The sequence below is a fragment of the Pangasianodon hypophthalmus genome, chromosome 29, assembly GCF_027358585.1.
Source record: "Pangasianodon hypophthalmus isolate fPanHyp1 chromosome 29, fPanHyp1.pri, whole genome shotgun sequence".
NCBI classification, from domain to species: Eukaryota; Metazoa; Chordata; class Actinopteri; order Siluriformes; family Pangasiidae; genus Pangasianodon; species Pangasianodon hypophthalmus.
Window position 1 is genome coordinate 9,479,355 of NC_069738.1, and position 18,149 is coordinate 9,497,503.

At 38.4% G+C, this 18,149-nt stretch overlaps 1 protein-coding gene across 10 annotated transcripts in view; it reads right to left on the bottom strand.

Annotated features, from left to right (window-relative positions):
- adgrb2 (adhesion G protein-coupled receptor B2) overlaps positions 1 to 18,149 on the bottom strand; it is a 394,590-nt gene that overhangs the window by 371,813 nt on the left and 4,628 nt on the right. For 4 of the 10 annotated variants that reach the window (XM_053231521.1, XM_053231518.1, XM_053231519.1 and 1 more), the window contains exon 1: positions 3,885 to 4,723. The exons of 1 other annotated variant lie outside the window; for it this stretch is intronic. The gene's annotated coding sequence lies outside the window, so the exon portion shown is untranslated. Of the gene's footprint in view, positions 1 to 3,884; positions 4,725 to 18,149 lie in introns of those variants that run through there. 5 more of the 10 variants (XM_053231523.1, XM_053231522.1, XM_053231517.1 and 2 more) reach the window with 2 other exon arrangements.

Consider the following 18,149-nt stretch of genomic DNA (forward strand, 5'->3'; position numbering starts at 1 on the left):
TAATGCACACCTGACTAAATGACAGTAGGTCAATGATTTCTGTATACAGTATGCACCAAGGCTGCTGTTCGACTGACATTTACTGTACCTCAAGTGATAAGACAGGACAGACTGATGTGAAAGATGCTTAAGTGATTACTTGTTTTCCACTGGAGATTCGTAATCTTTTATACAGCGTCACTAATGTTGTCGTGCCATGAATAGCTTAGGTTACAAATGTAGAGGCAGACATCACATTTTCTTGATATGGCCTGAGTAATATTAACACAGATTAATATAATTAAAGCTGAGATCATCTAGAGATGACAACAAAGTGACTGAGGACTCCAAATCTAGTTTATAATTCTGGCCTTTAATTCTATTATTTTGGCCTTTAAAATAAAATTACAGGTATTCTTCTGAGTAAACACAGAATGGGCGGGACTTCTGAATGACCTGTCAGTCTATAGGTTATAAATAAAGGTTTGTATAAAGACAGACAGTTTTTATAGTAATATTCATTACTTTTTATATTGTATTTAATATATATTAAATGTAGTTAAATCAATAACTAGCAGAGTCTTTTAAACAGTCAGTGTGTTGGTGTCCCTCTCAGTTGAGTTGGAATGAAGTCTTTAAAAGTAATTTTCACTTTTTGGGTTTCCCAAACTGCCAAACATATATGTATCTTGAAGCATCAGATGCGTACAGTCAAGTAAATGTATATAATATGCATTTACTGAAAAGTCTTATCTTAAATTACCATTCCAATAAAAAAAAACTTGGACATTATCTTTTATTTCTAGAAATAGAAGGAATCAGAACTAGGTTATGGCATTTCGTGATCTTGTAATATTACATTGGTTCACACAAACGGTTCCCCTATTAATTAATTTACATTTAATCAAATCTAATCTAGAATCTGCACACTTGTAATACCAAAGATGATGCTGGAAAAAAAGGTTGTGATTTGTATTCTCTTTTATATCAATTACTTGTAAGTGAAAAGCATTTTAGGAAAAAAGTAGTTTCTGAAAGGTTTAGAATATTATGCCAATTCCCTTTAGTGATATATTTATCCCAAATTTAAAAACTAAACTGAAAACATCAATTCTCCCTTTTAACCAGCATGGTGCCAGTGGATAAAATGTCTCTCAGACTCAGCCCACATTTCCACCAGTTTCAGAGGCAAATAATTACATAGCTTCCAACCGTTAATGGTATCACATATTCCAAGTGATGATGTTTGTCAAGTATGGACACAAAATTTGTGTTCTTTGTTTAGAAATTATTCAGTAACACAGTTTATATGAACCAGGGGGTTATAGAAATCTGCAATTCTTGCAAAACTACATAAAGCCAATAGGATTTGTATAATATATGCTGAAATTAATTAATGCTTTAATGATTTGATATTGGATAATTCATTTTTATTGGTCATTGGGCTTCTGCATGTTTAACTGAAAAAACACCATCAGTGCCATCTACTGAAAAAAAACCCTAAATAAACAAGATAAAAAAGGCAGTTGAAACATCAACCACATAAGCTCCCATGTTAAAAAAGTGAATCAGATCCCACATTATGGAGCTGTCAAAAAGTGAAATGCTTGGCTATAACCCACACACTAGAAGAGACATCATATTTAGCCTTGAGTGTGCATTGAGGGGGGAAAAAAAGCCATAAGGTATGTCGCTTCAAAGTCTTGACTTTTTCGCTGCATTATATAGGAGAAGGACAAATAATCAATACAATCTGTAAGACTTTGGATTTCTATCTTGGCTGAAGATAATGAAAAACATTACATAAAAGCAAATATTGCTCCTAGGCACCTTCACTGATGCATTCATGTGGTAGAACATGTCAGTACATAATCCTTGGAGGACAAACAAAGGAAATGACAGCAGCATTCGGCTGGCTAGGAGATCGAGGTGCAAGAGACTGCAACTTACAAAAGCACTCTGGGGACAATCCTGTCACATGAGCATGGTTACTTTATTCTCCCCAGATTTATAGCATGACTCAAGCTGCTCTGCAGTGCTCTCGCTTCTAGGATACAAGGATCACCGTTTCTCATCAGTGGACAATCAATATTTCTTCAGCTCATAGCATTATAGAAGAAATTAATTTTGAGACTTCAGGGTCCACTTTTGCACGCTTCATTATAAACAGCACGTTTCGAATTCTGAAAACATGTATTAGCATAACATACACATTACAGATACACGTGACTCCATAAAATAGGCTCTAGCTGATAACTCCAGCTTAGTGCACCGATTTCTGATGGCATTGCCTAACAATATAAACCATTTATCGATTACAAATTCCCAAGTCATTCCATGTACATAATTTGCCTAAGTGATTTGATGGCTTTCAAGTAAATAGCTTGAAATGAGGAGTCATCCAAGATAAGAATGATTTATGATAGCAAGGCATGGTGAAGCACTGATGAGGAGCTAAAGCATATTTATCAAGGAACATTATTCACTAGGGCTTTCCCCCAGCTGACTCGATCTAAACTGACTCCATTGGCAGAAATGAATATATCATGCTTTATCTCACTGGCGTTCTTTATTTTGCGACTGCCACACAAGCACCACACTGCCAAGAAGTGGAGAGACATGGGAGGAGTTTAGTTTATTTGGGGACAAAAATTGGATGGTCAGGGATTGGGGTTTACTCAACCAGGCAAGGCCAAGCTGTCACCTGGCTCATGTTCCACATGCAGTGATCCATGGTCCATTGCTTGCAAGCTAAATAGTGAGCTGCTGTAACAGTGACTGGCAACATGCACAGCCGCCAATGATACACACCTAGGTCCAATACATGCAGAACCACTTTTTTGTCTTCTCTAATCACATGCACTATGCATTTCCATCCACTTGGCATAAGCGAGGAATATTATTCCACATTAATTCTTTAATGCTGCACATATGCTAATGCATCTCCAGTGTATTAACGGTAGATGCGCATAGAAGGGGCTTTAAGCACATCTTGCATTAGCGGCTCTGTTCATTTCCCCATTCATTACTGAGCAAGACAACATCGCGCTTCAAATTCCAGACGAAGTGCATTAACGGAGCGAATGGATATCGCGTCTGGCCAGGCGAAGCTCGTGAAATGTTCTCTGCCATTAAGGCATTCGAGAATGTGGCAATGTGTTGTGCTCTTAAAGTGAGCGCTCCATGTATGCGCATTTCTCCCGAATCCGAGCTAAAGCTGCGCTCAACAGATGGGCGAATGTTCATCAGCAGCACCACCTGCATGCACGAGAGAAAACCACCGCGCAAAAGCCAAATGTAAGGGCTGGGGGCATGCATCATGCATGCATCAAATGGTTATTCCATAAGCGAGTTATGCTTTGCAATCCTGGGCTACTTGTGAGGAAAGCGCAAACGCGTCGTGCGCCAAGCTCTTTCCATAACGTTTCTGAGACGCCAGCAAAGCAGCAGGTGTGCCACATAAAACATGGGCAGTGTTTTACAAAGGAATGAAAAAGAAAAATGCGACAATCCCCATGCCATCAGTACTATAAAGCAGTATTGCTTCCAGTGATCAGGAGCTGAAGCTCTTTTTTTTCCCCTCTATAATAAGTGAAATATCAGTGAGAAGAACTCAGTGAGGCTCGTGAGCAGGCTTCTCCTCTATTCAGTGTGCAAAGTTACCATCCGGCCAATAAATAAGCAGGAGACAAAGCCAGGATTAAAACGTTTTAACTTGTCATTGCTAGTGAAAATGCAGTGCGAGCTGGAGATGTGCGCAACTTCAGATAACACAGGAAAACAGAAGAATAGGACTGATGAGACTTTACGACTCGTGCGTACGCACACAGACTGCTAATATGTCTTGCATGCGTAGAGGGTTGCCTGTGTGACCGGGGGATCAGGAGAAGAAGCTTGCACATTACCTGATCTCTTCCAGCAGCAGTTATTCGACAGTGCCGGATGCGTTTTTTAGGTACGAACGAAGTTCGCCGTCCATGACGCGCCTCAGTTCACAAGATCGAGCAGCTTTTCAGTGTGAAGCTTTTCACCATCTATCCGCCCACCGGGCTTCGGTCACGCGGGATACGAAAGCATAGAAAAATACCGGAGGATGCACGACATTGGGGGAAAAAGAAAATAATAAAAAAATATATATATATATGTATACAGAGAGAGAGAGAGAGAGTTAAAAAATAAGAGAAGACATAAATAAAAAAAAATCCGACAATGCACAAAATGGCAAGAGCAGGAGGTTAAGAGAGGTCCACACTAGTTCACAATCTTAAAGCGCCGGTAATTCCAAGCTGCGCGTCCATCCTCATAATTCCAGCCGAATTAAACGAGATCACGCGCGCTCGATTTTTACATCCGCGTATTCCCGGGGTGATGCAGTTCATATTATTACTATGTAATAATTCTTTCTTTCTATCTATCTATCTTTCTCTCTTTTCTTTTTACTGCCAGTGCAGCTTGCTCGCCTGTCTCCCCTCGCAGCTCGGCTTGGACGTTGAGCGTGTCGCTCTCTCCTGGAATCCGAGCTCTAACCGGACGAGCTGTGCCGCGCACGGGCGCGCATCTGGATCCCCCGCATTCGAGACGGAGGCGCGCGCTCTCTCGCGTAGTGGAGGGGATGACTAGTCCGCGCGCACTACTTTAGTGACGTCAGACGGCGCAGATTCCCAATCAGGGGTGTCAAACACTATTTCACACCCTTCGAGTATTGTATACATTTATTCTTAACAGTAAGGCCTGCTGTAAAAAGAGAGCAGTCAGGACACTCAGATACGCCCGAACATTGGCAAATGTGAAATTAGCAAAGAAAGAAAGAATAATCCGAATGTCCTCACGACAATTACACACCCTAAGAGTCTAACAATTTTCCATTCCCTTTCTACAAATAGATTATGCAAATTAGGGCACTTCTGATTGGACGCCACTCTGACGTCTACTAACTCTTAACTTTTAATGGTAAACATCCTGTAAGGTGTCAAAATTCATCTGACTGTGATAGTGTTTTGAATTGTTTATAACAATTCATTCATTTATTCATGCATTCATTCATGCATTCATTCATTCATTCATTCACACTAATTAACATGTTCTATACAAAACTGCTCCAGCTTCATCCCGCATCTTCTCAAACTTGGTCAACTGTCTCAGACGCCACATCAGTAGTGTCCAGTTTTTGCATTTATTCATTCAATCATTCAGCTTCAGTAACTGGTCAGAGTCATGGCAGGTCCAGAGCCTATCCCACAAACACCAAGTGTAACCCAGACACCCTGTCCATCTCAGCGCACCATGCATACACACATTCACACCTGAGGGCAATTTATCCTAGACAGTTTACCCATCTGCATGTTTTTGAGACGTGGGAGGAAACTCACACAGACAGAGAGAACGTGCACAGAAACTCCACACAAACAGCTCATACCAAGCTCAGGATCGAACCGAGCACCCTGAAGCTGTGAGGCGTCAATTACACTTAAAGATCCTAATTACATGTTCTATACACAATTGCTCCAGCTTCATCCCTTTCTTCTCAAACATGGCCAACTTGCTCAGACGCCACATCACTACAGTGTCACTGTAGTCAATTGTGTCTAGAATTCCTCAATCGGATCAGAATCATTTTTTATTATTGATGAACACACTATGAAAGTACTATAGTAATATTTTGCCATACTATTCAGAGTAGAAAGACGGGTATAATGTTATTTTGAAAAGTGCTGGGGACAAGATTGATGATGAGCCAAAAAATCCTTTGGAAGTCTTGTAAAATTTAGCTGATATGGTTGAAGACTTCTCTTCACTGGAACTAAGAGGCCCAAACCTGTTCCAGCATGACAATGTCCCTGTGCACAATGTGAGGTCCATGAAGACATAGTTTGCCAAGGTTAGTGTAGAAGAACTCTAGTGTTCTGCACAGAGCCCTGACCTCAGCCCCACTGAACACTGGGATAAACTGGAATCTCGACTGCACCCCAGGCCTCCTCACCTGACATCAATGCCTGACCTCTCTAATGCTCTTGTAGCTGAATGAGCACAAATCCCCACAGCCACGCTCCAAGATCTGGTGGAAAACCTTCCCAGAAGAGTGGAGCTTTTTATAACAGCAAAAGGGAACCAACTTTGGAATGGGATGTTCAGCAAGCACATATGGGTGTGAGTGGTCAGGTGTCCACATACTTTTGGCCATATCGTGCATAACACTGATAAAGTGTTTGGACCAGTTTCTGCCGCAAGCTATTGTAGGCTATAAATGAGTTTTAATAGATTACACCACAAAAAGTGATGGAGACATGTCCTTCTCACCCCCAGTGTTAGTTACGCCTATTGTAGACCTATGTGATTTTAAACATTGCTGCCATGTCACAGCAAATTTAACAGGAAGGCCTTGGGCAGGAGAATGTGGAGTTGAATTATACTGTGGACTGTGTCTATCCAGCGCTGGGGAGTGAACAAACAGACTAGTTTGTGATTGCTACAAGAAACGATGTAATTATATGACTTATGACCTGCCTGAGAGTTCTGTAGTCGTTGCACTGATATATGAAGCCCAACATTACTCTATATTTCAGAACTATCATAAAAAGAATAATAAGACTTTACACCAAGCCTGACAACTGGAAAGAATGTATCCTGCAGAATAGGGACAGCTTATCGAAATAATTAGTTAAATAAATAAATAAATAAATAAATAAATAAAGTTCCCTTCTGCGTTAGACTCTGTCTTTTTATTGTTTACTACACAAAAAGTTTCAGAAATGTAGGCTGCCTGAGGCCAGTGCTTGTGTCATTCCCAGTGGACTTGCATCCATAATTGAAGAAGCAGAATACTGAGACACCAACAAAATAAAAGCAAATATGCTGTGACATTCAGAAACATTAAAACTATACCTGGAACAAGTAACATAACTTATATGGCTATATTCGCTTTGAGCCACACGGAATTGTATGTTTTTAAACTATATTCAGTCAGCACAATTTGCCCTCTCATCCTACATATTTCATCTTCAACAGAACTGTATTTTATTTATTTATTTTTCATTTCGAGTGAATATTTTATGGCTGAATATTTTGAGCCCATAGAATGCAGTCAGCATAGATCCCAAAACACTTAGCTCTTAGCTAAAGGAAGGGTCAAAACATTTGCATGAAAATGCATATTAGCAGAACTTGAAGGAATAAAAATGCAGCATCATAAAGAAACTGTGTTAATGAAACAAAAAAACTGGTTACCACAAGCATAACTTAAAATTGCAAGAGACATAACATTAAAATCATGTTGTACAATCATGGCATTATGTCAGACCCCTAGTGGAGGTGTGCCAGTATGAAAATGTTTCTAAAAGGTTATTATCTCTTAATTTGCTTTCTAGCTTTCTATAAAAGGCAACAGGAAAACCACTTTAGAGATGATTTTCTTGCTAATCAATTAATTATCTACAAAGGACTTAACAAATTTACTTATTATTAGATAAATAACAGAGGAACAAACAGCAATTATAATTATGTTTGGCAGATGCACACTGCATAACAGCATTTTAAGAAATATTCTTTTGTGCTGTTATACCAGTTTATCCCTGAATTTTCTTTCTTCTGATGCCAGGGTGGAAAAAATGACTGATCAGTGCACTGAGGGAATAAAGCATAAATAAATAAAGCATCATTAACATTATATATATATATATATATATAAAATGTTAATGGTGCTTTATACTACTTGATACTGCTCTGTACTAGGATTACACAACACTATTCATTTCCTATGAAGGTTAAGAGAGTTTAATGCCAGGATTAGTGTATATACCTTTTCTTACAAATTTATTTGCATCAAATTGACAAAATCCACCCACATCACTTTCGCTTATTTAAATTCACATGAATTTGTCATGAACTTCTAATATTAAAGGAATATGTGGATGGGCTTCTTTATTGTGCAGGCTAGCTGAATAATTTATGTCAACTAAGTCTGCTAGAAAAAAGTGCAGATTTTGTCCATAACCTTGATGGTTTCTGTCTTTAAGGAATCTTCAGCAGCTTGAGATTTTACAATTAAAACAAAGTCAGAGCATAACACTTTTATATTATATTCTTATATTATACTGCTTTCTTATTAAATTTTGTGTTAACTCTAAACTCTTGATTAGGACATTTAGAGCTCTTAATGGCTTACCATAGGCAGTTCTTGTCACCTTGTACCACCATTTGAAGCATTATAGGCCATTATTATTCAGAGCCTGGCTTTTATAAGAGACTTAAATTCATATCTGCTAAAGGGAAAGCTGTTTTTGTGATGGGAAATCTAGAACCTTTTCTGGCATTCTAGCTTGGAATAAGAAGGCAGTGTTCGGAAATACTGCATAATTCACTCCACTACATTTAGGTATTACCTTGGTAAGAGTATTGTACAAACTGGAAAGGTAGTTGTGTCAGAAGAAAAGAGATTTTGTAGGGCAATTACAAAATGACCTACAGATTTTAGATATTAGGCACAGGAAAGGGTGGGTTACATACTGTGTGTATGATTGAGGGCATGTTTTTTGCATGATTGAGGGCATGCATGTATTATGGTGAGCTTGACAGAATATGTGCCAATTATTGTTTTATTTATTTATTTGTTTATTTATTGTTACATTTATGTAACACATGGGTAGTAAGGGTGGGTGGATGTAATGGCACAATCTCTTTATTTAGGCATCTCCAAGATTCCTGGTCAATATCCATAGTGCATGTCAGTAAATCTTTATTTTTAAATCTATTCCTTTTATTAGAAATACAATAAAATATAATTAAACGGCTAACTATATAGTCAAAACCATATAATGCACTAGGAATTTAAAACTAGGTCAAGGAACGTGCCAAACAAGGTAACCCAGGGACTAGGATCAGAACCATATGCTATATAACACATATATGTTCTTCAAAAATGCAGACAATGCACAAATGGAGTAAATACACAAAACAAAACAAGACTAATTACAAGGAGCAGGTGCAAGCATTTGAATGAGGACTTGGACATTCAGGGGCTATGAATATTCTGCACAGCTTCATAGAAGAGATATCACAAGCCGTAAAGGATTTATATGTAATTTGCAATATGGTGTGACAGCCAAATCCGGGATGTTCAAGCTCAGCTTTTGTCAGAGTCAAGCTTCACTAAGTAGCTGAAATTTGTGGGGCAATAATGCATACAGAACTCAAGCCAAGTTCAGAATGAAACTTATAAAATGCATAACATTTACACTGATACCTGATTATGGTATCTTACATCTGTCTGTGTAGCATCCAACTTTTTTTAATATTAGAAAATGGAGTTGCGGTGTTGTGGGTTATAACTAAGGGAATAAAGAAATCCCAAGCAATATAAAGGTGCCAAGTGTGTCGCGATAGCCTTTTCCAGTTATATGTCTCTTATATACACACAGTCCATGATTATTTGTTTGTTCGTTCGTTATTTCCTCCAGAAGGGGGCTCAGTAGTTGCTGCCCACAGAAAGTGGCATTCTGATCAAATATGACAATTATGATGATTTTTCTTTTTTCATACAGACCTCCTCCTCTCTGCATCCATTCATCACAAGGGGGCTGAAGTCATCATAATGGCTACCTGAGTAAATAAAGCCTGCCTCATCAACACGCCAGCCCCATTCCACTGGGGCTATAAATCATTGCCATGATGCACTGCAAGGAGGAGATGGAGAGCGAGAGAGAGAGAGAGAGAGAGAGAGGGAGAGAGGCACGTATACTGTATGTTTCTATAGCCAGTACTGTAAGCACATTTCTAAAAAATCACCAAAAGAAAATGTAAATCATCTCCTCTTTTTATTACCCTTCATCATGTTTTAATTTTGCAATAAGACCACTTTTCCCACTCAGCCATGAAAGTTTTTTTTCCCTAACATTTACCTTCACATTTTCTAAGGTGCAAATTCAAAATTTTGCACAGAAAAGGTGACGAGAGCACGTAAGCTGCCCTTTCTACAAAACTGGACAGTTGAAGACCGAAAAAAACATTTATCTGCCCTATTTCCATGAGTCTGTGCTCACTGAATTCTGATTCCTGTTTTTGGCTGATAGAAGTATAACCCAATGTGGTCTTCTATTGTTGCAGCTCATCCTCCTCAAGGATCAACTTGTTGAGCTTTCTGAGATGCTTTTCTGCTCACCATGGTTGTAAAGAGTGCTTACAGTATGTGAGTTACTGTAGGTTTCCCTGTCAGCTGAAACTAACCTGGCCATTCTCCTCTGATCTCTCTCATCAACAAGGCATTTCTACCTGCAGAACTGCCATTCACTGATGTTTTTTTTTCACACCATTCTGTGTAAAATCTAGAGACAGCTGTACATGAAAATCCCAGGACATCAGCAGTTTCTGAAATACTCAAATCAGCCACTGTCAAAGTCACTGAGCTCATATTTTTCACCATTCTGATATTTGATGTGAATATTAACTGAAGCTCTTGACGTGTATCTGTGTGATTTTATGCACTGACCTGCTGCCACACGATTGGCCGATTGGATAATTGCATGAATGAACAGGGGTGCAGGTGTACCTATTAAATTGGTCATTGAGTGTATGTGTTCTGCTGTCTTGCCAAAACATAACCACCAAAAGGATTGAGCTGAGATGGTGACGCATTTTCTCCCCATAGCACCATGGTCACCCCAGACCTAGACAGACACTATTTGAGAACACAATGAAACCTATTTCTGCTCACACCAGTGACAGAGACAAATCACAGGCATAGGTGGGATTTAACAGAACTCTATCCCTGGCTAAACCAACTCACACTGAGGAAAGCATCTCACATGGCGGCATGAAATGAGCACACAGGACAGCATCTTGGACAATCAAGGTAAACATTTACATGTTTACATTTAATGTATTGTGTAAGTGAGTCCAAGCAGAAAGCACTTTACTGAGTAACCAGGGATCCAAATGTCACAGGAATGAGTTTACACTAACTGACCAAAAAACAAGTACGAAATGTTGGCAGAGCCACAACGAAGTATAATTAAGCACACTAGTCGCAAAGCAATTAAAGTATAAATGATACAGTTACTTATATTTTGATACACACATTGATACACACATTGATACACACTAATAACAGTACTCCTCATTCACCAAACTGGATACGAACAATTTTAGTCATAAATTCAGTTTGGAAAAATGTTTGTAGCCTACAAGAGTTCCTGAGTTTGTGTAAATTTATGTATAAGAAGACTCATAAATGTGAACCTTGATTTACAGGCTTCAAAGCACATAATTGGCGGGAGCTACTGCAAATTTATTTACGGATCATGTTGACAATTTAAACAGCTTATTTATACCAATAAATAAGAATTTAATGAAAGTTTTGTGAAACATTAATTTCGTATTAAAGAAATTAATGACTAAAGAAAGCAATCCAAACCAAATCCATAAATTAAGACAAACAAGACTAGCCATGCAATTAGGGCAAAATAAATTGCACTCTATAATAGGAGGAAGAGTTACTGTGTGTCTATGGAAGCCAATGACCTGCAATGGCTGACCTGCATTACTGGAAGATTTAGCACGCACCCTGCTTAGGAGGAGCTCTTTCACCATTTAGTCATCATTTTGTCATTTTCAGTTCTCTGTGAGTATTGCCTTTTATGGAGTTTTGTGGGTGTCACTAACGGGCAAATCAGCTGTGCTGGGAACATGCTTGGTAATTGTTGAGTGTTTAGAATTTATCGGGATTTGTGCATGAGTACAAAGAAAATCAGAGTTACCACATTTTATTTTTAATCTGGCAGAATTTTTTAAAACAGTTTGGCATTTGAAAGAATTTACAGACAACTTTACTAAAAGATTGCTAGATAGTTAATAGGCTTTTTCTGCTTCAAAAGGTCTTCAGGCTTTTCATGGAAACTGGAAAGTCAAGCAGGATAAAAATAGTACAGAGGTTAAGACCTCAGTCAGCTTGGAGCAAATTACATAAAGAATAATGTATACATAAAAGTACATAAAGAAAAGAGAGGAGGAACTGTGGCAATAGACGATGGAACACAAGGAGTATGGTGCCTTGCAGTGCCACAGATATTTATCACATAAAACAAGCTTAAATGTAAGGTTCGTCTATTTATCAGCAAAACATTATCTCACATAAAATTAATAGGAAATAAGCAAGTGCAATAGCTATAACTGATAACCCCAACCCTACTAATTCTTGCCATTCATGTGTCAAAATTGCATACGTTATATGAGTTATTAAAAAAAATGCTTACATACATTCTTGCAGTGTGAGCATATTGGGGAAAGTGTAATCTTAAGACCTTGAGGAGAAAAAAAAATAGAAATACTGGATTCAGACATAGAGGGAGAAGTAAGATTATGGGTTGTGGGTTTAGATGCCGATCTTTTCAGCAGAGGGAGCTTATGTACCAGGAAAATCTAGCACCACATGATAACAAACAAATGATTTTACACCTCGCTTTTCACTGTCTAGGCAAGCAGGCTTTGGGTCATGCAGGTGGTGAATGCAACATACACACACACACACGCGCACACACACACGCACACACACACGCACACACACACACAGTCCTGCTTTTGCTGGGAGACAAAAAGGCTTCTAAAAGAGAGGTAGAGAATACACTCACTACACACTCAGTCAAACACGTCATATTAAGTAAGAGCCTGAAGACTATAGCTATTCTGTTGACAGCAAAAATATATATCCATCTGTCGTGTTTTTTTTTTTTTCTTCCTTCCATTAGACGTCTATGTCTAGGGCACTACACAGAGTCTGATAGGCCTGTTTGCTCTGAGATAGGAATTTAGAGTGCTGTACAAAAAGGTTTTTCAGTACCATCATTGTTAAGTACTGGGGATGACACAGATATCATGCTCCAGTTATCAGAGCTGACCACAAAGGGAAGGACCACTAGAACGGCTGTATTTAGACTTGTGTAAGGGCATCTTTTAAGCTAACTCACTGAAGGCTACCCAAGCCCAAGAGATCCAAACGCATCATAAAAGAAAAAAAATCAGGGCAACACCATGGCTATAAAAAGTACTGTTTTCTTACTGGATGACAGTTGTGCACGGATATGTCTAAAATGTATCAAAATCTGATCATAGCTTTAAATCCTTACAGGCTAATATTTTGGCATGATAAAATGTAACCATGATAACATTCATTGCTGTTTACATTTATAGACACTCTTATTCATAGCAACTGGAAAATGTGCAAGCAGTTGAAGGATCAGTGGTCAAAACAGCTCGTAGCATTCATAAGACTAGAAACTAATGCTGGTTTGTACAAGTGAGATAGTGTGGTCTAATCTCGCTGGTAACAAAAATTTTAAAAAGTCAATATGTAGTGTGATTAAAAAAAAACATCAGTAGTCTCTGGAACAATTTGTGCAGTTTTATAAGGAAATTGGCTGGTATGTTTTACTGAGCATCTTGGCGAATCTACCACACGTCTTCTGGACACTTTTTCACACTTGCTTCTTTTTTTTGCATGTAAGACCCAGCAGTGTGCTGTCTGTTACATAAAAGAGGTGTGTTATGTAATATGTTGCTTTCTTTACTGACATAGAAACATATTTTTTTCTGTAACATTTCATTTTTTATTGGAAAAAAGATGCCTAAGACTTTTGCACAGTACTGTATGTATAGCTTAATGGGGAAATATTAATATAAATATTAATATTTACAAATCTGTCTTCTAGAAAAAACTTTTCAGTAATGTCCCCCAGTAGTAAATTGGTAATACATTTCACATTTACATGTTTAAATAATGGTACCACTGTAAGCACACAAATGTGTACTCTTATTAGCTAGGTGATCTATCTATACTCCTTTTGGCTTGGTGTTTGGGGCAATAGATGTACCACTGCCCCAAGAACGTTTGGAATACCACACAGTGCATAGAAGTATCCCAATTTTTGTCACCCCTGTTAAGTGTCAGAGAAAATGACAATTTCCTACACCCAAAAAAATACAAGTTGGCTGAGAGCATCACACAAGATGTATGATTCATTCAGTACCTGAAGTGAAATTTGTAGTGCATTGCTCCTTGCAATATTTGGCCTGATAGCTCTGTCAAGCTTGTGACAAATAAATAACACTTCTATTTGTGTCAGTCTGAATAACAGTACAAGTTCTTTGTCTGTATACATGTTAAGTGGATGGACATGATCATCAAATACTCTCCATGAATTTGCAAGTGCTTGAAATTGCACAAACCATATTTGTGAACGAAAGCATGATTGCAAATTTTTAGGTGATTTGTGATCGACAATTTTTGTTGTATGACATTTTGTCAGGCATTTGCCAATGGCAAGGGCTTTTGTGAAACAAGTCCCAAAACAGTTCAGGTGCCCTGAAGTTAAAGACCCGAGCTCATGATTAGATGTGTTGCTCTGAAACAGGGTGCAACATTCAGAATGCTCTGTTGAGGAGATCTTCCATATTACAGGAAACCAGCAAGTAGAGAGTTAGTAGTCAAGTCTAAAGCCTGTATAAGAAGATGAGGTTCTATGTTCAGGAAAAGTCATATTTTTATCTTCTTTTGAAGATGAAATCTTCATCCAGATCTGCTGGATGTGATTACATGTTTGAAGAAATTGAGCCTCCTTATAAAACCACACCAATATTCATAGTCATATGAGCCAGATGAACTGCAAGGGTGTCAGTGGTGATTGACAGATCCAGCTAAAGGAGTATATCAGATGGGTAGATAGGAGTAGATGAGTCTTCATCCAGAAAGGCAGCTCAATACTTTCTGAGAAACCTGGAAGGGGGGTGAACGAGAAGAGAAGTGTCTCATCAGCATATCAATGATTAGAGATGCCATGACTGGACCCAGTGCTTTATTGTAAAGGAAAAGCAAAGGTAGACCATGAACTGACTCCAAGGGAACTCCAGAAGTAAGGCTTTGAGGTGAAACTAAGCCTTCCTTAGCTATATGGTAGGATACATCTTGAAGCTATGCTGAGAATCAGGTCCAAGGGTAGCTCTAATGGCCAGTTCGGCAAGAGTGGAAATGGGGATCTAGTAATTCACAATATCAATATCAAAGGCAGCTGAGAGGTCAAGAAGGAAGAGGGCACAAAATATTATCTGCCTTTGTTTCAAGCATCAGTGACTGCTAGGAGGGCAGTTTCATTTAGTAGAATCCTTGATCATACAGGAGGTCATAGAGGTGAAGAAGCTTTGCAAGAACTGCATGTCCTGTGGTCTGGGACAGATAAGCATGGAAAGAAACAGGGCCCTCATTTATGAGCCCGCAATGAAGTCAGTGAATGGACATGTTGCCTTGGCACCTCAGCTATACCTACTCAAGATAGTGCCCCTGAAAGATAGGTATGTTGGCTGAACCACAAAACTAAACACATGAATATATACACATTCTCCAGAACTAAAGGATCACATGAAACACACTTTTCCTAAAGTGTTAATGATACCGAAGGATCAGGTGACAAGGGTGCATCGGGAAAAAAGTGCCGTAGAAGAGTCACTGATGCTGAGCTCCTTGTTTTTGTATAAGCCCAGCTATGCATTGATAAAATAGAGGCTTTTGGCAAAGAAAGAGAAATTAATGTGTGAGAAACAGATACTCCCTTTGTTTTTAGATTTGTTTTAGGAGAATTGTCTGTATTTACACACAGGCCTGCCACCTTGCCCCAAAGCTTCTTGACTTTCATTGTCTCTATCATCTGTTTATTCCTGGGACTCTTCATCCTCTACCCCTTCACTGGGTGGAGGAATGGATATGTGGAATGTGGAAATGTGGAAATTACTTATTAATGCGCACATTATTTATGCACACAATATGTATTCATCTTTGCTAGATTCTTGAATGTGTACTCATCTTTGTTAGGTGCTTAGGGCAATACAGGAACCATCTGTTGAAAACTGATTTGATTTGAAGTCTAATAGACTAAACCTTCAATTCATTATGCACCAGGATACTGAAAACTCCAAGTTGCCAAGAAGTGTAATCCTGTAGGAACATGAATTTAAGTTTGTAGTGCCATGCTCCTCGCAGTGTGTGGCATGATAGTTCCATCAAGCAGGTCACAAATAAGTAACATTTCTAATTTTGGCAATCTGTGTAACAATATGGGAATTCTGTGTCCATATTTATGTCACATATCACAAAATGCTCTCCCTGAATTTGCAGGTTGTTTTCTTCTCCACACATTGAAAGCAAATGGCATATTTGCACCAAAAAAAAGCATGATTTGTGGGATCTCTGAAGTGGTTACAGATTTTTAGGTGCTTTCTGAATTTCTGAAGAACACACGTTTTTAAATTCCTTGCAATTACACACGAAACAAACTCCTTGACACTGAAGTTATAAAATTTTGAGCTATGAGCATGCTTAGAGAAGTACATGCCAGGTGCCCTGAAGTTGGAGACTTGCAGGTGTGTAGGTTATCTATGAAGTTGAGCAGTTTCTGTTATTAGTTTCTAGTTATTATCTGTTTTCTTTTTTTGAAGAATAAATATGGACCATGAATAAATGTGGACCATGAACTCACTCCAGGAAAACTCCAGCAAAAATGCTTTAAAGTGATAAAACTAAGCTTCTTGTGGTAGGATAGGTCTTGAAGGTATGCTGAGAAGCGGGTCAGAGCATGGCTCCTAATGGTCAATTCAGCAAGAATGGAAATGAGGATCTAGCAATTCATAGTATCAGAGGCAGTTAAGAGAGGTGCTGTGTTGTGTTGCGTTGTGTGAGAGGTGCTGTGTTGTGTGGGCTTGGTTTGGACTCTGAAAATGCATAAAGAAGAGAATGAAGCATAAATAATGGTTTAGGCTAGGCTTCTATTTAGATTTAGCTTCATATTTATGTAATTCACACTCCTGTGCAAAAGCCCAAAAATTGCAAAATATTAAGCTTTTAATGGTCTTAACAACAAATCATTGGTCAAAATTAGCAAGAATTAAACAAATAGATAAAGTAATTTAGTATGGGATACCTTTTCCCTGTGATATCTTTAAATGTTTAAGCCTTGTGGGTAAACTTGAGAACTGCTTTTTACAGAGAGAAGAGTCAGTGTTGTTCCATTCAATGTTGATGAGGTTAGTTAGTGTTTAATGTGAGACCAAATATTCTCTATAGCGTTCAAATCTGTACTCTGACCAGGCCAAAACTCTGACCTCGCCTCTGATGGACTTGTTCTCAAGCCACTTTTTGCAAGCCTTTCTGCAATATTCTCCTGTATTCCAAAGCATTAATTAACTTTTCAAAGTGAAGCAGCTCACCAGTAGCAGCTGAAAAGGCTCACCACACCATGACACCTCTTCCTCCATGCTTAACTGTGGTAGAGATGCATTCACTATTGTATTTCTCAACAGATCTTTGAAGACACCTCTCTGGAGCATCAGCATGCAACTCAAATCGTGATTCAACACTCCACACAACTCTGCTGAACCATTCTGAATCAAACTTTCCATGTTCTGCCATAAACTTAATTCTGTCTTTTATGTTTTTCTAAGACAGCATTGCTTTTTTAACACATCTTCTAGACAAAAAAACTGCATTAGATAACCTTTAGATAGCCATTTTGGGCTTGGCCCAATTTTTTTTGCCCAGGACTGTATAATACTTGTAGGTGTATAGAAAAATAGCTTTGTGATATAACAGTAAGTTTGGTACCTTCCCGTAATTGAGTTAAATTGATTAAAATGTATAAGAACGTATCAAGAGGGAATGACCCAGCAAAGAGCCCCAATAGAATAATTTCTCAAACATATAGATGATTTAGTCAGTTGGAATATTTAAGCATACCACAACGGAGATCATTTGTCAATCTTTATTGATTATGTTGCCTGTGGTTTCATTAATACATGATTAGGTACCTGTATCAAGCTTCCTGAGGAATATGTAGCAACTCCCCATTGAGCCACTCTGCGTTTAAATAAGTGTGATAGGTGAATTAAACTTAAATTAAAACACTGTGCTTGAGGAATATGAGAAATTTCTTCTTGGTAAATCTGGCCAGTGAACTTAAAGCACTTAACAGTGGGTAGAAACCCAAAAATTAGGGAGGATTGGGTGTGCTATTTACAAAACACTGATCTTAATAAAGTTCTTCTCAGCACCTCATGTATTACCACATCATTCTAAAATTGTAATGGCCTCATTTGTTTTCTAGTTTTCTTCTTTGGTGTCAATGAAAATAAAGGTCCAACTA